Below are 23,405 nucleotides of genomic sequence, written 5' to 3' on the forward strand. Positions count from 1 at the left end.
AATAACGCAAAGCCGAGCAATTACAAACTTATCAGAGACAGCAGAACTGAAATAACGTCACCTTGGCAGAAGCATGCTCTCTCTCCTAAAATCCAAAAAAACTTAAGCAGTCTCTGTCTTAATTTACATTCTGGTCAGGAAACGCGAAGGGGAAATTATAGTAGAAGAAATTTGCAAAGAACGATGATTAAACTGATTGAGGAAAAGAATTATTTATCAAGACGTAGTGTTCATTTTGGTAAGCAGAAAGGAGTCCAGAATCATTCCAGAGTAGAACATTGATGGATTTTCAAAATAATACATAGCAATGAAAAAATGACTAACGAATACAAGAAGCTGAACTGAAAAAGAAATAATTCTTTAGCCGAATGATAATCAATTGCTATGTTAAATAAAAACGAATTTTAGCTTTCTTAATGTATAGTTCGTGAATTGCATAGCGGAAGCCTATGTTTCCAATATTGTCTTCCCTTAGTAATGAGTTTTTAAGGGTTTCATTATTAATTTAACTTCAATTTACTAACAAGGAGTATAATTAACATTCACCAGCATATATGCGGAGCACTAAGAGCGTTAATATATAATATTACTTGTATTTAATTGAAAGCTGAATATATACTCGAGTGCAAAATTGATAGAATTTGCAAATTATCTCTATTTTTACGAAATGTATAGAACAAAATGTACTAATTATGCCGACTAAAAGCTATGCAAATATCAACAGTCGACTACGTAAGTTTGTCTACGGAGTTGTTATTGTGGAAGGGGTAGAACCGCACGAAGGGTTTTGGGAGGTTTGTGTGATGGTACTCCTTCACGACATTCGGCTTGTTTCTTACCACAGCTGGGTAAAATTTATGAGGTGTCAGGTAAAATGAGTAGCCACGAACATATAGATGATAAAATGAGATGGAGAAGTGTCGGTTGATTGGAGACAGGCCAATCACAAGCGCAAGCTCCTACAGAGCTCAGTGCAACATCCAGTACTGGCTGCAATTTGTAGAAATATTTTCCGGAGACTGGATGCATATCGAGAAAACCTGGACAATGTCTTCCAAGATTCACAACGAATAAGGATTGCTATTTGGCAACTTTAGCGCGGCGACACAGGACTGCTACAGCTTCAGTGCTCTCACATGAGCTGTATGCTGCAACTTGCACCCATGTTTGAAGGTCTACAGTTACCTGAAGATAGGGCTGTATGACAAAAAACTCTTTGTTTGCGTCCCGCTCACTGTAGCACGCAAGAGAGCGGTTTTAGCATGGTCTAGACAGCATGCACTTTAGACCAGACTCCAGTGGAACACCGTAAGTTTTACAGATGAATCGAAATTCAGTCTGGACACTGATCTGTAGCGTAACTGTATCTGGAGAGAGCCTGGGATACTATACCATGCCACCCTCATCAGGATCTTGACGGTAGGGCAGGTGAAACGGTTTGGGTAGGCATTATGTTGGGCAGTCGAACACCCCTAACTGTATTTAAAAAAAAGCTGCTATGCAGCTATGAGGTATAAAGGAGATCTTAGAATCATGTATTTAATTTTTGAGATGCGTATTTGGTTCTAGGTAGCAGTTTATTTATTTATTTACCATCAGATGAGCAGCTGCACCATCTTTAAGACATTCAGCTTTTATACTCAACAACCAGGGTAGCTGTTAACGGACGACAGAGGGCTACGCTGGTCGACGATTACCTTCTAAGTGAGTATATTCGCAGCATGGATTGACTAACCAAATATAACTTGCCCGTAACCCTGCAGAGCATGTCTGGGACGTTTTTGGAGCGACAATTTTATCTCACCATTCTTCTCCGAGAACCATTTCGGAGTTGACACTTGCCTTGCTAGAAGAGTGGGGCCGACTGTCAAAGGGAATCCTTAACTACCTCTCTTGACCAATATGCCTTCACGCTGCGCGACCTATATGGCTGTGAAGGGAGACATAATAACCCATATTAGACTGATTTTCAGTTCTATTTTACATTAATTTGGGACACGGATTCTGCATTATGAACCTTGCCGATAACCATGCGTATATAAAATGACTTTTGAATAGTATATCTCTTTCTCTGTTATAAATGTATATTCATACCAAATTTCATTAAAATCTGTCCATTAGTTTTTCAGAAATTCGACATAATGTTAATTTCGAACACAAGAGTATTTAAATCAATTATTTTTCAAAAATAACTACTTTTTTGTATAAATAATTATTTCATATACTTATCATATAGCTGTATTTAGGGTAGACTTGCTTCTTTATACGTATACTGTATACTTTGATAGAAATTAACACGTCAAAATTTTCACGTAATATTTTGGATAAAGACTTTGAGTAGAGCTGGTATCTTTTAATTTTCAAGCATTTATACGAATACAGATAGCGATAACTGTGGATTAAGGAGTGAAAGTAGATTATCTAAGTGTTACGAATGTTTATTATGTATTTACTTAACATCGATGTCGTTAAATTTAACATTGATGCTAGATTATATGAGTGTTTAAAATGCGTACCCTATAAAAGCTTTCCTTTTGGATCTCCATGTGAAAGTTTTGCTCATATACAACATTTCATGATACAATACGCTAATTGTTGCAGTTAAAAAGATAAATGCAGCTTTAAATGTCCCGTTATATTTGAGAGAAAACATAAACTATCTATAAATAAATAAATACAGAGAATTTGTGAGAAGCTGAATGCAAGCTGATCTATCAGCCTGTACTCAGAAAATATTTCTCGTAGAACCCTGGCATTATGCCCCATACTTTGACTGCAAGAGATGGGAAAATAAAAAACAAATTTTAAGCTCTGTCTTGTTTTTCCAGAGATGACAATTGACTGAGGGCATTATCCTTGGCAAGCATTTTATATCCGCATCAGACCGCAGAAGATGAAGAAGTGAAGGTCAAAGTGCTGGAGTTTAAGAGTAAGGCTGACAATGAGGTAAATAAAATGGGCAATATCTCACTCTGTGAAAAATGTAGGCAAATAATTTTCTTCATTTTCTAATTCATAACCAGAGTCACCCAACCGGTATTGTGATCAATGACACTAACCGTATAGATTGTGGGGTTTCTCTTATTTTACATAACAAATTATTTTAAGTTTGGTACTTTTCTTGAACCTCTCATTTTCCCCTTGCATTTCTTCCCTAAGATGCAAATTTAAAATTAGATGTAATGTTTATTTAAACGGGCGAATCTTTTAGTTTATTCAGAGCGTAATTTCGCTAGCCAGCGCACGTTAATAGTTTGCCTTTATTGTTTGCCCTTTTGGCCATTTAATAAGTATAACACCGGTTAGGTTACACTTATTAAATGGTTATACTTATTAAATGATAGTTATTTTAAAACTTGAAACTCTTTCCTTTATTTTCTTGTTTTCCACATACACGTCCCTGCCGGAATGAGTTTTCAGTTTCGCATGTTATTTAAATGAGGTGAAACAAGTATTTAATGGGATGTTTCAGTCACTTTCGTAGAAGAGTACAGAAGTTCTCAGTAGAGCGTGTTCTGCCTTTTGACTACGTTGTTGCTTTAAGCCAATTTACTACGTTCAGCCGTATTCTTACGTGCCTGTTAGTATTCGCCGGTGAGGTTTAATTTAGATCAACTCGGTTCCTTATTTTTCTACAGCTTCGGCTACGTTTTAGTTAATTAGAATTAGTTTAGTTCCTTATCTTCTATCTTAAGTTAGAGCCCAAGTGGAGGCTTTCCTGTAAGCTCGAGAAGTGCCGACTGTAAATATTCTCAAATTAAATTAAAGGGTATTTTACCTCTTCTTTGGACTTTGTTTTGCAGTTTTAAGAAGAACAGAGAATAGTCGCTATACTCTTCTGTAGTTCTAGTTGCCAAGAATAGTCAATTTAACTAGAGCCCTATAAAATACCCAGAAAAGAATGAAATTCATCTCCTAGAATTGGATAGATTGGTGTGATCAATGTGGTGTAAACATAATTTTCTGCCATGTGTTTCTCTTCAAAGATATTTTGTAGCTCCATGCTCTTACTTTACACAACAGACTACTACACAGTGTTATTATCAAGTAAGAACTATCTTGTGAAATAAATGTAAGAGCATTCACACTTCAGTTTGAAAAATTTAACCTATTCAGAATTTATGGTATTAACTGAAAATATACAGACGAGCTCTGAAACCTTTTCTGGTAGCTACAGCAACGCTTGTTTTTCCTTTGGAAATAAAGTTGGTCACATAATACATAAACAATAATGTAACAAATAAAAAAATTCAAGGACTCCCCTTTTAAGTGCCTTAACCAAATTACCTCATGAATTCTAATTATTATTAATTGCAAATCGTTTCTTGTCTACCTGAGGCAATTAAGCAGCAGTACCAAGGACGAAAATGCAACTTAATTAAATGATGTAATTTTCTAATTAAGGAAATATGCGGTTTTGTCATTGATTCTGTTTATAATTGTTAAGAAAACTGAACGGTAATTGCATTATTAAATGCATCTGTTTTTAATTACACAAATCTTTCGTGCTTATGTGTCTATTCTCACTATAAAAGAATTTCGATTAACCGAATTACTGGGTAAAAAGTATCAAAACATGTATTTACAGATATCTACGACTTTCTAACATCAAAAGCACCAGAAAATCTTTTTAATTTGAACGTTGAAGTAAAATATTGGCCACTTTAGGAAAATAGTAATTTAACAGTATCATGGTGCTAGCGATTATTATTGAAAAAAATATTTGGCTTTGACATGCAGCATTATACCAGTGGCAGTATAATGCAATACCTGTGTATTGCTGTAATACCAGCGTAATACCAGTGGCAGTATAATGCAATACCTGTGTATAACTAATTTCCTGTGAACAATCTAACCCGTATCGTGCTTATAACTTCCTATTGCGTATAATGTTCTTATGTATCATTAATTTCCCCGTATATAATGTAATGTGTACCCAGTGTATAATGATAATATAATGCGTATCCTGTGTCTAATGCGAATCCTGTGCAAAATAACCCTTTTATAATGTACCAATATAGGGTTTATTAGAAAAGAATTTTAATGTAATAAGTTGATGTGAAGTTAATGTAATGTTAGGATAAGGTATTAATTTGATATGTAGTATATAATGCAATGTGTAAATCATGTATCGTAATATATAATGTAATATGAAATGTAAGATAAAGGTGGACGTGGTGCTGTACTGATTAACCCAAATGGTAAAGGGACAGTGCCCACGTCCTCCGTCGCTTATCGCTTACCAGTGGCAGTAAATCTGATGTAAAATATAACGTAAAAACAAATAATAACTGAAATACGAAAACATTCAGAATTTCTACATTCTACATCATGCATTGCTTTTTGCAGGAATCCAAAAATGCGTATTTCCTCCAATTTCCATAAACATATGCTGTTTTAATGGACTTTTAAAATTGTTATATGTATTTTACAATTTTAAACTTTAATACACAATAAAATCTACAGAATATATTACCACATGGCGGCGTTTCTACGTTTCTTCGCTTTGAATGCATTGTCCGGTCTTACTGATTTTTTTTTCTCTCATCAGAGTCTCAAATTATATCTACGCTCTGTATCTGTGATAAAGAAAAATTCTGTGTGCAAAGTTTCAAAACCCACAGAACTTCACAACATCTAAGTATCTCTACATTTATACTTACTGAATCGAGAGTGTGAAACTATCATGGACGATCTTCTGGATCTAGTTCCATTGCTGTAATAACTAATCATTTGTTAAAAAATGCGGACATCTACCTTGTTGGAATTGTATTGTTCCACTCTCTCTCTGGCTGTTCTTTTATTTGGAGGGGAAGATAATCAACTTATACCTTGTACCAACTGAGGAAATAAACGCGTTTTGATTTCCTTTAACTTAATAGGTGGCTAGATTGCGCGCCGATGTTGTATATATATCTCACAGTAATAACGTGATTTTGATATTGCATTTCTTACACATAAAACTTCTCGTATTTGTTTCTTTATTAATCAAGAAATGCCTTTTCTTTATTTATGAATTTCTTCTTAAATCATCATAAATTGTATCAGAAGATATAAATGGGTGTCAGTTGGAAGATCATAGGGCTTAATAGAGTGGTTCACAACTTGTTTTCTCCCATGCACTGTTTTTACAATTGCATTTTGCTCAATTGCATACTGCATTTTGCTCTGGAAGATCAATCCCTCAATCCTTTCCAAAACTCTAAAAATCCGTGTACATATTTATTCAGATTTAGAATAGTTTTATTGTGTTCTAAAATTTAAAGAGCAAAAAGTATAGAAAATATTGATAAATACCAAAACTTGAATTAAAAAAACTAAAACTAAATACTTAATAAATAAATAAAAGTTTGACCACATTTCCCCTCTAAATTTTGAAATTTCCCCCTGGTTTAGAACCCCTGTCTTTTTCTAGTTCGTAGTCAAAATACTTAGGATTTATTTTACCTTTGAAATTAGAAACACATTTTTCCACTATTTATTTCTTCAGTAGCTTCACCAGAGAGTTTACCAAGACACATTTTAAGACAACTTCTTTTTTAATCACCTACTGATACCTTAGCTCTATTTAAAGCTTCATATTTTGGCGTAATATGTTTCAAAGTTATCAATTTATATTTTCCTGGAATTAAGTCACTCAGTTTAAGAGTTTCAGTGTACAATAACACTGAACAGTGTATCCGGTATCAATGCTGTTCAATGTAGCTATCGAATTCCTCCATTATTTATTAGTGATAAAATTTTTAGAATGGCCTAACACTCTCGTACGAATTCCACCTTCTAAAAAAAGCTCTTATCTTCTAGGTTATAAAGATTCTTTATTCACATGAACCGATTATAAGTGATGTTTTATACTTCTACTGAAATGTGTGCCTCTATAATGCTCATTGTTAAAATGAATTTTTTAAAGACCTCCTTTTTTTTTAAACACTTTGACATTTTAATTATAACATTTTCAGTTTTATATGCGTACATTTTTGCTCTCAATTCAACGAATTTTTCTATAATTATGCTATTATTTTCATCTCATCTTTTTCGGTAAACCTTCTTCTTTACTTGCGGAATATTATTATATTGATTATTTTTTACCATAGTCAGATGTATCAAGATAATTGACCATACATTTCATATCTTTATAAGTCAAACATTAATTGTTTTGATAAATCTAATATTGTCATTAACATACATTGGTTTATTAAAGGCCGTTGAATTTGTATTCATATGAGTTGTAACTAAATAAATGTTCATCAAACATAGTCCTCCGTTTAAAGTTTGGTTTATCAATCGATGTTTAAACATTTTCATAGTTTCAACGTAACCTTACATAAATTCTCTTTCTAATGTTTTCCATTGTTTTTCTTAACATTGAATTATTCATCAGTTTATAGAAGTCGTTTTCAAAATCAGTAGAAGCTTTAGTTATAATTTTTGTATTTACATCTATACATGCGTTTAATAAAGAAAATTAGTTGAATTCCAATATTTTATAAAAGTTTTTGTTTCTTATTTTAAACCAATTTTTATATATTGTTTTAATTTTATATAATGAGAAATGTTGTGTTCTTTATCATATAAAATTGTAAGCAATTTAGCTTGTCTAGGGCCAACTGGAATTCTGTTTTCAGAAGCTTAAGTATGTCTGAATGATTATCGTGTAGTGCTGTTTGATATTTTAAACCAATTTTTATATATTGTTTTAATTTTATATAATGAGAAATGTTGTGTTCTTTATCATATAAAATTGTAAGCAATTTAGCTTGTCTAGGGCCAACTGGAATTCTGTTTTCAGAAGCTTAAGTATGTCTGAATGATTATCGTGTAGTGCTGTTTGATATTTTAAACCAATTTTTATATATTGTTTTAATTTTATATAATGAGAAATGTTGTGTTCTTTATCATATAAAATTGTAAGCAATTTAGCTTGTCTAGGGCCAACTGGAATTCTGTTTTCAGAAGCTTAAGTATGTCTGAATGATTATCGTGTAGTGCTGTTTGATATTTTAAACCAATTTTTATATATTGTTTTAATTTTATATAATGAGAAATGTTGTGTTCTTTATCATATAAAATTGTAAGCAATTTAGCTTGTCTAGGGCCAATTGGAATTCTGTTTTCAGAAGCTTAAGTATGTCTGAATGATTATCGTGTAGTGCTGTTTGATATTTTAAACCAATTTTTATATATTGTTTTAATTTTATATAATGAGAAATGTTGTGTTCTTTATCATATAAAATTGTAAGCAATTTAGCTTGTCTAGGGCCAACTGGAATTCTGTTTTCAGAAGCTTAAGTATGTCTGAATGATTATCGTGTAGTGCTGTTTGATATTTTAAACCAATTTTTATATATTGTTTTAATTTTATATAATGAGAAATGTTGTGTTCTTTATCATATAAAATTGTAAGCAATTTAGCTTGTCTAGGGCCAACTGGAATTCTGTTTTCAGAAGCTTAAGTATGTCTGAATGATTATCGTGTAGTGCTGTTTGATATTTTAAACCAATTTTTATATATTGTTTTAATTTTATATAATGAGAAATGTTGTGTTCTTTATCATATAAAATTGTAAGCAATTTAGCTTGTCTAGGGCCAACTGGAATTCTGTTTTCAGAAGCTTAAGTATGTCTGAATGATTATCGTGTAGTGCTGTTTGATATTTTAAACCAATTTTTATATATTGTTTTAATTTTATATAATGAGAAATGTTGTGTTCTTTATCATATAAAATTGTAAGCAATTTAGCTTGTCTAGGGCCAACTGGAATTCTCTTTTCAGAAGCTTAAGTATGTCTGAATGATTATCGTGTAGTGCTGTTTGATATTTTAAACCAATTTTTATATATTGTTTTAATTTTATATAATGAGAAATGTTGTGTTCTTTATCATATAAAATTGTAAGCAATTTAGCTTGTCTAGGGCCAACTGGAATTCTGTTTTCAGAAGCTTAAGTATGTCTGAATGATTATCGTGTAGTGCTGTTTGATATTTTAAACCAATTTTTATATATTGTTTTAATTTTATATAATGAGAAATGTTGTGTTCTTTATCATATAAAATTGTAAGCAATTTAGCTTGTCTAGGGCCAACTGGAATTCTGTTTTCAGAAGCTTAAGTATGTCTGAATGATTATCGTGTAGTGCTGTTTGATATTTTAAACCAATTTTTATATATTGTTTTAATTTTATATAATGAGAAATGTTGTGTTCTTTATCATATAAAATTGTAAGCAATTTAGCTTGTCTAGGGCCAACTGGAATTCTGTTTTCAGAAGCTTAAGTATGTCTGAATGATTATCGTGTAGTGCTGTTTGATATTTTAAACCAATTTTTATATATTGTTTTAATTTTATATAATGAGAAATGTTGTGTTCTTTATCATATAAAATTGTAAGCAATTTAGCTTGTCTAGGGCCAACTGGAATTCTGTTTTCAGAAGCTTAAGTATGTCTGAATGATTATCGTGTAGTGCTGTTTGATATTTTAAACCAATTTTTATATATTGTTTTAATTTTATATAATGAGAAATGTTGTGTTCTTTATCATATAAAATTGTAAGCAATTTAGCTTGTCTAGGGCCAACTGGAATTCTGTTTTCAGAAGCTTAAGTATGTCTGAATGATTATCGTGTAGTGCTGTTTGATATTTTAAACCAATTTTTATATATTGTTTTAATTTTATATAATGAGAAATGTTGTGTTCTTTATCATATAAAATTGTAAGCAATTTAGCTTGTCTAGGGCCAACTGGAATTCTGTTTTCAGAAGCTTAAGTATGTCTGAATGATTATCGTGTAGTGCTGTTTGATATTTTAAACCAATTTTTATATATTGTTTTAATTTTATATAATGAGAAATGTTGTGTTCTTTATCATATAAAATTGTAAGCAATTTAGCTTGTCTAGGGCCAACTGGAATTCTGTTTTCAGAAGCTTAAGTATGTCTGAATGATTATCGTGTAGTGCTGTTTGATATTTTAAACCAATTTTTATATATTGTTTTAATTTTATATAATGAGAAATGTTGTGTTCTTTATCATATAAAATTGTAAGCAATTTAGCTTGTCTAGGGCCAACTGGAATTCTGTTTTCAGAAGCTTAAGTATGTCTGAATGATTATCGTGTAGTGCTGTTTGATATTTTAAACCAATTTTTACATATTGTTTTAATTTTATATAATGAGAAATGTTGTGTTCTTTATCATATAAAATTGTAAGCAATTTAGCTTGTCTAGGGCCAACTGGAATTCTGTTTTCAGAAGCTTAAGTATGTCTGAATGATTATCGTGTAGTGCTGTTTGATATTTTAAACCAATTTTTATATATTGTTTTAATTTTATATAATGAGAAATGTTGTGTTCTTTATCATATAAAATTGTAAGCAATTTAGCTTGTCTAGGGCCAACTGGAATTCTGTTTTCAGAAGCTTAAGTATGTCTGAATGATTATCGTGTAGTGCTGTTTGATATTTTAAACCAATTTTTATATATTGTTTTAATTTTATATAATGAGAAATGTTGTGTTCTTTATCATATAAAATTGTAAGCAATTTAGCTTGTCTAGGGCCAACTGGAATTCTGTTTTCAGAAGCTTAAGTATGTCTGAATGATTATCGTGTAGTGCTGTTTGATATTTTAAACCAATTTTTATATATTGTTTTAATTTTATATAATGAGAAATGTTGTGTTCTTTATCATATAAAATTGTAAGCAATTTAGCTTGTCTAGGGCCAACTGGAATTCTGTTTTCAGAAGCTTAAGTATGTCTGAATGATTATCGTGTAGTGCTGTTTGATATTTTAAACCAATTTTTATATATTGTTTTAATTTTATATAATGAGAAATGTTGTGTTCTTTATCATATAAAATTGTAAGCAATTTAGCTTGTCTAGGGCCAACTGGAATTCTGTTTTCAGAAGCTTAAGTATGTCTGAATGATTATCGTGTAGTGCTGTTTGATATTTTAAACCAATTTTTATATATTGTTTTAATTTTATATAATGAGAAATGTTGTGTTCTTTATCATATAAAATTGTAAGCAATTTAGCTTGTCTAGGGCCAATTGGAATTCTGTTTTCAGAAGCTTAAGTATGTCTGAATGATTATCGTGTAGTGCTGTTTGATATTTTAAACCAATTTTTATATATTGTTTTAATTTTATATAATGAGAAATGTTGTGTTCTTTATCATGTAAAATTGTAAGCAATTTAGCTTGTCTAGGGCCAACTGGAATTCTGTTTTCAGAAGCTTAAGTATGTCTGAATGATTATCGTGTAGTGCTGTTTGATATTTTAAACCAATTTTTATATATTGTTTTAATTTTATATAATGAGAAATGTTGTGTTCTTTATCATATAAAATTGTAAGCAATTTAGCTTGTCTAGGGCCAACTGGAATTCTGTTTTCAGAAGCTTAAGTATGTCTGAATGATTATCGTGTAGTGCTGTTTGATATTTTAAACCAATTTTTATATATTGTTTTAATTTTATATAATGAGAAATGTTGTGTTCTTTATCATATAAAATTGTAAGCAATTTAGCTTGTCTAGGGCCAATTGGAATTCTGTTTTCAGAAGCTTAAGTATGTCTGAATGATTATCGTGTAGTGCTGTTTGATATTTTAAACCAATTTTTATATATTGTTTTAATTTTATATAATGAGAAATGTTGTGTTCTTTATCATGTAAAATTGTAAGCAATTTAGCTTGTCTAGGGCCAACTGGAATTCTGTTTTCAGAAGCTTAAGTATGTCTGAATGATTATCGTGTAGTGCTGTTTGATATTTTAAACCAATTTCTAATTTGCCAGTATATCCAGTACGTAAAATTCGGCAAAGCAACAACCTTGTGTTGGGCTTAGATTTTACTTAAGATTCTATTAATTTGGAGGACATGAAGTTACAGATCCCTCTTCATCAAGCGTATTTCATGCATCATTTTATGAGTGTTATGATTTTTTAAAAAACTTTCATACTAGAATAATGACATTTCCTTTTTGTTACCGTCAAGTTTTCTTAGCTCTGGCATTTTTTAACTACTATCGCGTAGGACCAAATATGTTTCCTTTAAAATACTTTGGCTGGTTTTCTATTTTGTTCCTGTTGTCTTTTCCCTATTTATAACAATCAGCTTCCACACGAATAATACATGGAAATGATATATGAATAATGTAAAAATAATTAGAAAAAATTTGATGTAAGGTTTCTCACTACACAATGTTTAATATTATTTTAGAAATTTTTTCTTACGTAATATTAACCATTTTAAAATTATTTTTACGCTATTAATTAGTTCAAAATTTGATATTAATTTTATTACCTAGCACTTGTTTGGGTTATGACCAGTCTCATGCTACTATGTCAAATTAATTTATTTTAAATTTCAAAACAGTTGTTGCTCTTTTGTTATTCCTTTGAACACTTATTCTAATTTTTGATATGTTTTCTACGTTTTTTGTGTCAGTTTTTTCATTTGTTACTTTTATGTGTCTAATTACTTATGCTTTAATATATAAGTTAATTAGATCCAGTCTAATCAAAATTCTTTTGATTTTTTTTAGATTTTTAAGCTTATTTGTGATTTTTTACGCTGAAATTTTCCAACGTTTGCATTGCACACTCGAACTTGTAGGGGTTGGACTGATACAAGCTCTAATTAATTTTGTTTATTTTCTGATATTTAAATTTCTGGTATTATAATAGTCATTTTTTTAAATTTAATTGTGAATTATACTCATACATAGTAACTGTGAGTGTTCATTATTTTAGGTGCTGTGAAAGGCAGTGGCAGAGATGCAGTTTATCAAGAGTTCTGATATACATAAGAATACATATTCCTCTTTTACATGGATATAAGATTATTTTTCAGGAATTTAAAGAAAATGTGATAAATTGGATTAATAAAAACTATTTTGAATTTTGAAAAGTGTTTTCCCTCTGTTAATCATAATATAGTGACATAAATTTCTGAATGTGTTTATTTTTTATGCAAATAAATAGATTTCCAAGAATTTAACATATTAATAGTTATTGTAGAATTTAACAATATTATAAATATATATTATAACAGATTTAGCTGAACTACTTTTTTAGTATCTTTGCAGATGAAGTCACAAAGGTAAACGGTTAGATATTTTTCTGTATTCCACATTAAGTAATTTTATCTGGTAAATTACCAATACTTATATACTAAAGGTGAAAGAATAAACTCTCCTTGAAAATACAAAACTTTTTAGACATTTAAAAAAATTGGTATACGTAGAAAATTCTCAAATTGCCATATATGCGAAACTGAAAATGTTATATATGAAATATTTCATAAATATAAATATTTTCACTATTTGTTAACTATAATTAATTGCATTTTTTATATATAGTCACAGATTAAGGTAGCAGTGCTCTTCTCACTGTGATTTCTCATGTATTTTGATTCATAAATACACGTATTTATAACACGTACATAAACCCACGTATTTTGATTTCTCTTTTGAGACCGAATAAAAAATGAACTAAACATTCTCGTTGACACTAAGAGTTGAATAACAGCTCACCTCAAACTAAAATGAATTAATAAATTTATGAAAAATTCTACACGTACAGCATATATTAAGCAGAAAGAGTAAACTGAATATACTTAGAAGTAATAACTTGTAGAGTTGATTGCAGAATAAAATGCCTTAATTGCATGGTAAACAGTAGATATTCTTTTGAAGGTTTTCTGTCTTGCGTAAAATGCTGATTTTAATTTTTTATATTGATTGTCATATAAGTGGCAATTACTGTTTTATTTTGCTCTGAAATGAATGGTTAGTAATGAAATTCTGGATGAGATAACCTTTAACATGTGCTATAATTTACAAAGTTTAATTTGGTGCTGATTTCAACTGGTAAATTTCATTTTACTGAATTTTGGATAAACTAATACCAATGAACCAGTGCAAATTATTTTCAGAACTTTTTTTTAATCCAAAAGGTCTATTAGTCTCGAAATATGACTTCGTATCGTCAATTGTAAACTTAATTCGCTTTTCATTCAAGTATAGCCATTTGGCAAAATTTAACATATTTACTTTTAAAATCTAATCTGTTATCGATTAACAAGCCAAGCTATTTAAAAGCAATGCACACAGTTGTTAACAATATATTTGTTTTTACTTTTTAATCTGATTGATTTAAAATGCATTTAATTCATGATATATCTAATTGAAAACATTTAATATTTTTATATAATTACATGATATATTTCTTCACTTTTCAAATATATAGAATTTATATAACTTTCTGGTGTCAGTATCTTATAAAATGTTTTGCTATTTCCACTGCTCCATCTGTATTGATAATCTGCACTGATAAACCATATTAAACTTTGAGCCCTTTTGAGTGACTGCTAAACTCTGAGGCCTTTCAGATTTTTTTTTTTTTTTTAAATTGTGTGAGCAGAAAGACAGAATTTTAGCAGTTTGAGTTACTTTTTGAATGATGTAAAGAATTGCTAACATAATGTCAAGAACATAATTTTTACAACTAAATATTAAATATATAAAAAAGCCTGCAACATGTTCCAGTTACGAAAACATATTTATTTATTCAGTGGCTAGGAATTGATTTAGTTTTACAGTAATAGAAAAATACAATTTATTCCTTTTAACAATTTCCCAACAGTCTCACAAAACACTAAAAATTCTTTACATGTTTTAAAGAAAGGTGATTCATTTATGTAAAGATTATTAAATGGCTAATTTTATTATTGAATTTTTAATACAAATTAACCGACATTAAAAACTGATTTTGTAAAATAATTTAATTATGAATACTTCAATTTGGGGCTATTGGATGCTTAAAAATGATCGAAAGATTTTTAATATCTTAAAAATAAAAGCAAAATTTTCTGTTATAATATTTTGTATTAATAATTCATTTTAAGTTCCTTGCTCAGTTTTTATATATTCACAAATTCAGATTTAAAAACAAAATAAGTTGTATAAATATTCTCAACATTTCTGATTTTTCCATAGTAACCATAGGAGAAGGATTTGAGACTATCTGTGTAAAATAAGTAGGTTTTAGATCATCACAACACTTTCACATACTTTCACTGGAAGTTTCCTCTGCATATACTGGGATGTGACATTAAGCAGTTCAGAGTATGTATTTAAGAAATTAAAGGGATATTGTAACTAGTATTTCAAATCCTGATAACATCCCATACGCTGTCGGTGGGACCTAGATAGGATGTCCTAAGGGTATGCTGGGATGTGACATTCAGCATGCAAGAGGATGAGTTTAGGAGGAAACTGGGATATTACGGGATGTCCTGAGGATGTAGTAAGTAGGACCTTAAATCCTAATAACATCCCATACGCTGTCGATGGGACATAGATAGGATGTTCTTATAATGGGATGCGTTTAGGAGGTCAGTGGGATATCCCGGGATGTCCTGAGGATGTAGTAAGTAGGAGTTCATATCCTAATAAGATGCCGTCCGCTGTCGATGGGACTTAGTTAGCATGTCCTGAGGATATATTGGGATGTGACATTAAGCACTCGGGAGGAGGTGTTTAGGAAGTTCGCGGCATATTCCGGGATGTCCTGAGAATGTGCGCATATCCCGCGAGCAACATCCTCAGAATATCCCAAGGATGTTTTTGTGCTACGTGGGTAAGCTCTAAATCATAATTTGTGTCCTTGTTCAGTTCCGAAACAAGCTGATGTGTTTACTACTTTCGATGCACCAATTCCGTGATAGAGATGCTGTGAAAGATGAAAATTGCTTTTTACTTTTTCTTTAAGCTTTCCGTTTATGATTTAATAATTATTGCACCTTTTGCACAATTCGCTCCTCTACTTCTTTTTTTTTTATTATTGCATATGTTTTGCCCCAAATTTAATATCAGATATAAATGTTTTAATTTATTTAACATTATATAATATATAATGCAACAGTAAACACGTGAATGATTTAATGTACCATCCAAAAGTCGAAAAATTTATGATTCAATTGGCCAAAGATTAAAAACGCTTAGTAGTTGTAAAAATTTTGCAAATAAATTTCAAAATCAGGAAAAAAGCATTACGATATGGAAATCAAAATAAAAGCACAAGTTTTGACAGGTCTTGAAAAAATATTGGAAACTGATAAAAGTGTCCGCTTGGTATTTATAATATAAAGTCATGTAATATGCGGTTTTCGTGAATCATATTTCCATGAAAACTTTTAAATAAACTTGCTTGTGATGAGGAATATTCCTCTAAATATTTTTTGAGGAATTCGATTATATCATTTTTGAATCCTTTATGTCATTTATCATAAACAAAATTTCTGTCTTCAGTTATTTTATACTGTTGCATGTAAAAGAACGTGTATATTTGTAAATATTTTTATGCCAGCTTACCTCACATATATATTGCGTTTCAATTAAGGGAACTTAATAGTTATTCATTGCTTATAACACAGGTGTATCAGCCATAGATTACAGTCTAGAAAAATCTATATTCAAATACATAGTCCCGTGTATGTTTTGCTGAAAAAATATAATATTGAAATGAAATACGTAAAACCTGAATATTTTATTCAATATGTACCATCATTAATATACGAAATAACATAATATTCCCTAGCGATTACTTTTAATGTAATGATTTATTATTAACCATTAAATGGATGTAGCCAGATTTTCCTTAGCACCATTCATTTCGAATAATGAAAGAAAATCCAATTCTATTAGTTCCAGGATTAAATCAACATTATGAAATCTTATTATATAGCTGTACACATTGCCTTCAAAATTCATTTCCATAAAGTGCATTCAAACATGTCTAGCATTTGCGAATAAACGCAGAAATATTTTAAATATTTAAAAAAACAATAGTTATTGGATATTTATAAGACTTCCAAAAAGAAATGTATATGCTTTTTTTAACAGTTTTTTTCACTCAAATGTACGTTTAGTTTAATATTTTCAATTTCATATAAAAATGAAATGAATTGGAATATGAATTCTGCCTGTCTTATTTGTAACTGGATTTTATTTATTATTCTGCTTGTCTTATTTGTAAATGGATTATATTTTTGCACATCAAAATCCTAACACTAAAATTAATGATATCTCCGTTAAAGAACTTGTTACGAGTTGAATGAAAGGTCTGAAAACCCTAATCACTATCGACTGTTATCGACTGATTGAAAAATGTGCAACAACATTTATAATAAATGATATTGTTGCATCTTAATTTTCAATGTAATCACATGTGATTAAAAATAAAATCACGCTTTCAAGAACATATTACCATATTAACAAAATTTCAATGAACAAGGAATTGGTAGCATAGAAACGTCGTATAAGAGAAAGACTACAATAAATTATCTTCTTGTTGTTGTCTCATACATATTACATGGAACAATGGTTGCCACAGCCTACTCCAAAGAGAGATAGGACTTCTATTTTTCAACCCTAAATTTGAAGGAGAGCACACCGGGAGGGATCCGGGGGTCTCCCGCCCCTCTCCCCTTCCACTAATCCGCAGGAGAGGACTTTAGGCTCGCCGCACGTTTAGAGTGCCGCCATACCTCACCGACACTATACATTTACAAACATCCGTGTCTTCTCCGGGATTCGAACGCGGACCCTTCAGTACCATAATAGGTTCCCCCAATCACTAATACTGTCTGGGAGACGTCAAATATCTTAAATTTCGATTTGAAAAATTTTAGTTAAATCAAATCAATGATTTAAAATTTGTTGTATTATTTTATGTCATAATTCAAGGAAATTATTTTAATAACTGAAAACATACTTTTCTTTTAACATTTTAGTATATTTAATCAAATTAATGTAAATATATTTCCTTCTTTGTGTGTGTATTTTATGATTTAACACATTTGTGAATACCATTTTGATGCAATTTCATTTTGATTCATTTGAGAATGGATTCTTGAAGTTTGCGAAAACGCAGCTCGCAAAAAAGATCAGTGCAGTTTCAGAATATCCTTGACATGTCTAAAATGCTAGTCGAAAAAATTTCCAAACTATCTTGTTATTTGCCGACATATTTGTAAACAGGGAAGGTCTACTGAAAAAAGAAATATTCTGGAAAACCTGTCTTTAAACGTCACCAAAATAACTAAGCAAAGTAGAGAATGCGTATAGTTTGCTTTGCCCATATCCACAGATGTCAGATATGGGCAAAGAATTGATAAAGTCAGATATGGGAAGACTGCAGCTATCGTACATTTTATTTACTCTAGAATGAAAAACCTAAATCTGAAATTCATAAAAACATAGTTTGAATGCTTAGATGAGGGATTACATTCTTGGGTTGTTACAAATTAAAACAGAATAAAAGAAATGTATAACTAAGCAAATGTGTATGAAATGCCATTCCCTAAAAGTACTCAAAATTTGAAATGAAGATTTTAAAATATGTATTGAAAGAAAACATTTTGAATTTGATGACATGACGTTTAAAATGAGAATCGAAATTCGCGTTACTGCCTTAATACAAAGATGAATGCTTTCAAAATACAAAGAACAAAAGGGAAATAGCATGTCTCGGTTAAGAAATCTCAGAGAGTCCTTCATTTTTCATGCTGAAATAAAGTAAAATATGAAATATTTCGAAATTCTGTTTTTAAAATTAATTTCATAATTCCTGTCGAAAACAGCGCATGTTCACCTTGAAAAGTTGATCAAAATTCATATAATTCATTTCTTGGATTTCTTTATTATAAAGAGCTATCTAAAATTAATAATAATTCTTTTTTGATGTATTTTTATGGAAATATATTGCTAAATTTGTTATAATTTGGATTAAAAGATTTAAATACACGCGTTAAAAATTATTGAAATAGGAAATGTTGCATGTAGAACATTTCTAATATATTACTTTTTAGGCTCACGCCACAGGCCTAGCACCCTTTTCTATGACGTAACCGTTTGATTGTTCAACATTAAATTTTGATTTGAAATTTTGATTTGAAATTTTGATACTGAAATAAGAGTGAAGAGTTCTTACAATTTACTCGCTGAGCACAAGCATGCATTATCGTCAATGAGAGAACGATTATGTACTTTTGGATTTCTTAAGCTCATGAATGCATTCAGTGTTTCTATACATCCCATTCGTCTCGTGTCTCCATACCATTGTTAATTGAAATATTTAGAAACAGTGTCATTTCAAAAGACGGTTGACCTTCATGTTCGCTTGATCGAAATCCTCTTTATATTTTCTTATGAGATATACTAAATTTTTCGACTTGTAAAGACAAACTACAGTAAATTTTCATATAATTACCACATTCACTAAGAGTATTGTTTTCTTAAAACTGTTACTGGAGAAAAAGTTAAACTGTCACTGGTGGACGCATAGATATATAGGGTCTGTCCAGAGAGTAATGAAACTAAATTTTTCCCGCCAAGCAGAAGGCCAAAGGGTCTGAGTCTGAGGGTAATAAACCTTACGACTCTCAGTTACAGATTCTGGCGGAAGTCAGTTGGCCTTGAGCCTTCGTTGCGAACGGATCGCTTGTGAAGCAGACACGCGTTTGAAAATGGCGTTTGATTAAGCATGCAGCGGAGTGCCGAGTGTTTTGTATTAAAGTAAACAAATCGGCTACTGAGAAGCCTACCATGTTACAATAGGCCTACAGGAATGATTATTTGTCCAAATGTTTATGTGGCACAAAGCTTTCAAAGACAGAAGAGAGGACGTCGATGACGAACAACGCGCTGAGTGTACATTAAATTCTCGAACTTCAGACAATGTGACTAAAATTAAAGCGTGTTTGAAGTCTGATAGTCGAATGAATGTCTGAATAACCTCGGAGACGTTGGGACTTACATAATCGACTTTACATCAAATGTTAAAGGACGAATTTAAAATGAGGGAAATTTAAACAAAGATGGTTCTAAATATTTTGACCGATGGACAGAAAGAAAGCCGTGAGTGGATTTCACATTAATTATTGGAGTGCGCAGCAAGTGAGCTTAAATTTTTTAAGTGAGCGATTACTGGTAACGAAACTTAGGATTTTCAGTATGATCTCGCAACAAAGACAGACTGCAGAGTGGCACAAGTCCCAATCTCCTCGTCAAAAGAAGGCTCGGGAGAGCATTTCAAACCTGGAATGTAATGTCCATTGCCTTCTTTGACACCAAGAATAGCACACAAAACGTTCGTGCTACCAGGGAAGATAGTTAAAGTAGATTTGTACATGGAAATGCTTCAAGTTGAGGAATCGAATAACGCACATCCGCCCGAAGCTAACAAACAATTGCATTCTCCATCACGATAAGGCACCTGTCGACACATCCTTCAAAGTGACTCAGCTCCTGAATAAATACAACTTCGCAACTCTGCCCCAACTACTGAATAGCCCCGACCTGTTATTCGTCAAATCCAGCTTAAAATGACATCCTTTTGACAATCTGGAGAACAAGCAGAAAAATGCAACGTGCGTTCTGAACAGCATGCCAGCTGAAGATTTCCGGGTGGACATCAATGTGTGGCAGAGTCTTTGGCAACGGTATAATAATGCAGGAGGAGGCTATTTTGTAGAATATTAAGTATCTGCAAAATTATCTTCAAATTAACGAATTTTATCGAATCAGTCTCTCTACCTTCTAGACAGACCCTGTATGTCTACACGCAGCACATCCATTTCCCTAATTTAGACTAATGAGTACTCATATAATGTTTGCAATTTTACTATTTTGCTAAATGCAAAATAACTTCTTGCATTACTGCGTAGTTCGTTTTGCATTAGCATCTTGCGTAACTATTAACTAGAAAATCATACCATAGATTTCATACCATAGATTACAGAAATCTATGGTATGATTTTCTAGATATATTTTTAATCATATAAAAACGTCCCTTGAACGAAATTATAAAACGTGTATCACTCAATTTAAATAGATAGTTTGAAAGAGAATAGAAGTATAAGCACTGACAGCTGGTATTGGATGAACAATATATTAGTCATAGTGACATAACTTTATCTGCAAATATAATAATATTTTGTAAAACTTCCTTGAGACTGAAAAATCACTTGGAGTTTCTTTCAGAATACAACTTAAAACCTAGTACTGAATTTAATCTAGTTGCATTATTATTATTTTAAAAGTTACGAGAGGCATTCATTACAATCTTCTTAGTGTGCTCCTGTTAGTGCTGTTTTTACAATATTACTGTTGTTAGACAGTCCTATTGCATCAACGTTTTGATGCAACTGTCAAAGGACATGACGACATGTTCAGCTGCTTTTTTGCTTAACAATGATTTTTCCTAGCTTAAGCACACTGGGTTATGAAACATATTATACTATGCATATTATCTCTATTTACGTAGCTCATGCAGTGATAAGAACTTTTTGCGCTGGAATGTAAATCCATAGGAAAAGGCTCTATGAGATCTATGTCATAGTCTACGGGAAAAGGCTCTATGAGCTCTATGAATCGTAGTCGCCAGGGTTCGTACACATTTTTGCACACGGAAATTAAGGACTTTTAAGAACCATTAATGAAAAAATTAAGGACCTATGAGCAAATGGAAACTGAATAAATTCAATTAAAAATATTATATATGCCTGAATTTCACTTTTGTAATACTATCCTAAAAATAAAATAGATGCCTAAGTAGTATGTATTATTACTAAACACGAATTAATTAACATAATTATTAATAAGTTTGAGAATAAAATAAACTTAATGCAATTTATCAAGTAGCATTAAATATTTTACACTTATAATAGTTGGTCATATATGAAAGAACATAAGTGACATTTACGTTTAACTAACAGTTAGCTTTATGCTGATTTTTTTTTTTTTTTTTTTTTGTGTGTGTGTGTGTGTGTGTGTCTCATTTTGTCACATACTTGGTAAGTCTAGAGGCTTAGTAAATAGCAGGTAGATTTTTATGTCAAATAGCATAGGTTAAAATGAGAAGTAAGATCATAATCAGCATGATTCATAACAAAAGACTGGATGTTGTCACCGCTGCTTGTCTAGAAAGAGACCTGCTGATTAGAACAAACCTGAAAGGCCTGATATAAGCACGGTTGGCAAGTGTTGAAAGTTAGTCAGGCTCTGTATGATGCAGTTAGTGTCATAGCTTTATGTAGAGTTCCAGGGGTTGTAACCCAGTTAATATACTTTAAGGTTTCAATAAGCCATTAAAGCAGCAGAGGTGATAAGATGTTTTGTATTATTTTAAGTCTGAGTAGATACAAAGCATAAGTTTTACTTGAATTTTTACATTTTTGTATTTTATCTTGTGACCACAGTGAGGATTAATGAAACATAATAACTTGCTTTAATATGTAGAGATACTTTTAAGGGTAAGCAGTTAGTTATAAATAACTAAATTAGGTAGTTTAATAACCTTAGTTATTATGGATTTACATGATCACCATTAAATTTTATTTTTTAACAACATTTGTTAAAAACGCCCTATTAAAATCAAAATCTAATAAAATTTCACAGTTTAAAATACATGTAATTTATCAAATTGGTTCTTAAACGATATTAGGATAATAACACATTAAAAGCTACAAAATATTTATGTTTTGTAGCAACAACACTCATCAAAATATTTACCCGTCATTTTAATTTGAAGCCTTCCCAGACATTTTGTCTAGTTTATATCAATGTCCTTCTCTTTAAGCATCTTTTCTAATAATTAGAAATTTGTCTTAATATGCAAACCAATGCTTTCGCTAGTTTCTGCGTGCTTTATCTCCTAACTTGCCAAAATCTCCACAATGTACCTATGAGGGTTTACTTGATCTGGTAAAAGTTAAATAGTTCAAACACCCGACAGACTTGAAGCATATTATCGCTATGTCTGAAAGTAACTACAATAACAGACAAAGGTTTAAATAAGCCTCTTTATTTAAAAGTAACTTAGAACATAAAGGCATGTTCTGATGCTAACAAAATCAATTACAGCTCGCGGTGACGTAATTAAACAAGAACAGTCAAATTCAAACTAACAACGAGGGCCCACCAGCGGCCGAGCGGTAAAGTCGCTGAACACTGGTAGTTTGGTGCGAGGTTCGAATCCCTCGAACGGGCTGACTACATGAGTGTTTTTGTGGTTTTCCGCATGTGTAACGTATATACGAACCAGTTTCCTTTAGAAAGTCCTCCCCTTAGGCAGATAGACCTAGTGTGTTCTGACATAATTAAATACATCAAACTTGTGGTCAAAGATTATACAATTAAATTTAAATTTAATCTGGCTCAGTAGCTTTATCATATGAAGAAATAGAAATCGGAAATTATAGTAAAGGTAGGAAATCATAAACAATTGGTTAATTTACATAATAATAACTGCACATATCTTTGAATAATAATTTTCTTTATATATTCAGTTTCTTTCTTCAACATGTTTCTTTTTCATTTCAGAATTTTTGGATTTAATT

At 31.0% G+C, this 23,405-nt stretch overlaps 1 protein-coding gene across 1 annotated transcript in view; it reads right to left on the minus strand.

Moving 5' to 3' along the window:
• LOC118188465 (glutamate receptor ionotropic, NMDA 2B-like) overlaps nucleotides 1-23,405 on the minus strand; it is a 755,448-nt gene that overhangs the window by 637,154 nt on the left and 94,889 nt on the right. The gene's annotated exons all lie outside the window — the stretch shown is intronic.

Source organism: Stegodyphus dumicola, chromosome 9, assembly GCF_044657685.1.
Source record: "Stegodyphus dumicola isolate Sdum_Otavi_A_Nest chromosome 9, ASM4465768v1".
NCBI lineage: Eukaryota > Metazoa > Arthropoda > Arachnida > Araneae > Eresidae > Stegodyphus > Stegodyphus dumicola.